Source organism: Egretta garzetta, unplaced genomic scaffold, assembly GCF_000687185.1.
Source record: "Egretta garzetta isolate BGI_Z169 unplaced genomic scaffold, ASM68718v1 scaffold369, whole genome shotgun sequence".
In the NCBI taxonomy this organism is placed as follows: Eukaryota; Metazoa; Chordata; class Aves; order Pelecaniformes; family Ardeidae; genus Egretta; species Egretta garzetta.
In genome coordinates this window covers 1,495,321-1,498,106 of record NW_009260837.1, presented here as the reverse complement: position 1 = coordinate 1,498,106, position 2,786 = coordinate 1,495,321, and the positions used below count along the sequence as shown (strand labels likewise).

The 2,786-nt window shown below is 37.4% G+C and overlaps 1 protein-coding gene across 5 annotated transcripts in view; it reads left to right on the top strand.

Annotated features, from left to right (window-relative positions):
- Positions 1-6: 6 nt before the first annotated feature.
- Positions 7-2,786, top strand: part of ZNF438 (zinc finger protein 438) — a 56,571-nt gene continuing 53,791 nt past the window's right edge. For 4 of the 5 annotated variants that reach the window (XR_004843066.1, XR_004843065.1, XM_035902419.1 and 1 more), the window contains exons 1-2: positions 7-480; positions 1,639-1,720. The gene's annotated coding sequence lies outside the window, so the exon portion shown is untranslated. The remainder of the gene's footprint in view (positions 481-1,638; positions 1,721-2,786) is intronic. The other variant, XM_035902420.1, reaches the window with a different exon arrangement.

Below are 2,786 nucleotides of genomic sequence, written 5' to 3'. Positions count from 1 at the left end.
CAAGTGCGGGAGGAACGAGCGGGCCTGCCCGCGGTTACCCAGCGAGATGTTGCAATAGAGACCTGCAGAAGGGCTTCTACGAGTCACGGAAGTTACTCCTACAGTTGACTTAGACTTTTTCTACTACGCGTGGCCGTGAAACGTTGGCTGTACGAGGGCTGGCAGTAGATGCCCTGGGGTTTTGCGACGCTGGGCTGTGGAAGCATTTGGCTGGTGTGGAGCCCCGAGTCAGAGCTGTGTGCGCAGCTCTGGACTCTGAGACATGAGCGTTGATTCATAAACCTTGCTGCTGCTTCCATAAAAGTACAAATACGACACGCGGCCCTCTCGGGCTCCTTGGGTTTGGGAGGATCCTGAGAGCTGAAGGGTTTTCGTTTGTTCTGTGGCTGCAGAAGTGACTGCAGTAAATGGGTGCAGCGTTTGTGCGTGACTGGTGCCGAGGCCTGCCGGCTTATGAACCCATTAGAAATTTCTGTATTGGTAATGATGAAATAAAGAATATATCCCAAGTTCTAAGCGATCTGATGTGGCTGGCATTGGCAAAATAAGGAGGGAAGTGTTTGAAAGCACAGCTTAAGAGACTTTTGGAAGGACTGCTGTAATGTCTGCAGTGTGGCGGATTTGAAACAGTGTGAGAAATCAGCTCGTTTAAATTTGTTATGTCCAAAAGTCATGTTTTGTTAAAAGACATAACTAGTTCTATGTGTGAATTAAAATTGATGTGGTAGATGTCACCTTTTATTGGCAGTCTTTTGCTCTTCATACTGCCTCATGCTCAGTCCCTTTCTTTTTCTCCACATTAATTGAAGCTTCTTAATGTGTGTTGAAGTCTCAGTCAACAGTCTAGCCCTTAAATGCTGTGTAGTTTAACTGGCTTAGTTTAGAAATTATAGGCTTGAATTTGCTTGTACGGATCTGAACCTGTTAATATGCTGTTAATTTAATATTATTATTCCATAATAAAAAGGAAAGAGGAGGATAACGTAAGGTAAACACAGAGCTCCCTTGGATCACAGTGTGTTGTGAGTGCATTTTTTTTTTTTCAGAGCACCATTCAGCAACCAAAACACAGAGCTGCTGATTTTTTTTGTCTAACCTTATTGTAGCTAGTTATTTTTAGCTTAGGTTAATTTTTTTAAAAGCTATCTTTATGCAAAGCAAAATATGTATTTTGGGGATGAGTGTGTATTTTTTTATGCTTCAGTAGCTAGAAGAATAGGATTCTTTCAAACTTAAAGTTTGTCAAAAATCAAACAGGAAAAGGAAGGAAAAAATCTATGATAATTATGGTGCATGTTTAAAATATTTTTGTGGTGATCTGATATAATGTTCTTAGTGTTAAAAATATTCTTGGGGAATGATAACTGGATGATCAGAAGAAAACTAGAACTATGGTATGGTTCAAATGTTTTTAACTTTTGGGCAGGCTGTTTAAGTTAATAGATTTTGGGGTAATTAAAACGTTTTTCAAAGCATTCATGAAGGAAATACTAGTTTCCTATGTATCTTCTAAATCTTATTTGTGAGAAATCAGAACTAGCGACAATAGTGACAACATATGATGAGGTATTTCTGACTGTCACATGAAACTTGAGATGTATGTAGTGATTGTCATACATGTATGTTTTTGATGTACAGGTTCAATGATTATTCTGCATTAGACAGAAGAAGTGTTCTTCGTCTGTGACTTGGAGTGTTTCGAGGATTTTTATGTGCAGAGGTAATATGTTATTTATGGAAGTGGTTTAATATTTTAGATGTCTATGTGAAACTGGTGATGGTTTAATGTATTTATTTGCATCTAACAAGGTAGATTTCAGGTCAAAGTGAAATCATCAAATGGTAAAAGTACAACTTTGATCTGAAGTTGGCTGAAAAGATTACTGCTGTTACAATTACAGAAACTTATAGAGTTTTAAAACCACGTGGTCAAATCAGGAATGTGTCAACTTTATCAGTTATTTCAGCAAAATTTATTCAAATAGTTATTGTTGCAGTTTCTAATCTGAAGTAGTGTTAATGTATGGTAAGCCTCAGAGGAGATGCCATTGTATTTGATCTGTTGAGAGCAAACATGTTTTAGTAGCATTCTTGTTTATTTACCGCTTTCTAAAATTTATGTCTCTGTTTTTTATTTAATATGATTTTCTGTCCTTTGCTAAATACATTTCCTGGGATATTGGGAATTTCTGGTTTTTGTTTTCCTTGAAACAGGAATTAAGATGGATGAAATATTTTATTGGCCATAGCAGCAGCAGGATGTATAAGGTGGGTATGTTGAAAGAATATGGTTAATATCCTTGCAGAGTATTTTAATTTTTGATTCTTTGCCTGTCTGAACACAAAGAAATGACAGATGGTAAGCTAGGGTTCTTTCCAGGGGTAGATATAGGTCACTTACCCACTTTTGATTGTGGTAGGCTGCTATGTGTTTCGCACAGGTTACATGAGTAGATGCAGGCAACCTTAGGTAGCTGATGCATTTTAATTTTGCATCCTTTAATGGCAGTTTTTCAATGTGTCCTTTCCCTAGGGTTTATATGCTTTTTCTTTTGTAAAACTGGACTGAGAAAATACCACAAAGTTTTTCAGAATCTTCTTTTCAGTGTTCTGGTTAAATGTGATCAAAGAAGATTCAGTCACCATCTACGTACTTCCCTTCTTACATAGACAGTTTTTGTTTCTGTGTTTGAGTTGCTGTTTGTTGTTGTTGTCTTTTTTTAAAGTTCTTTAATGTCATTGAGGGTGTACGCCAGTGGGAGGGTACTCCAATGAAACTAATTGTT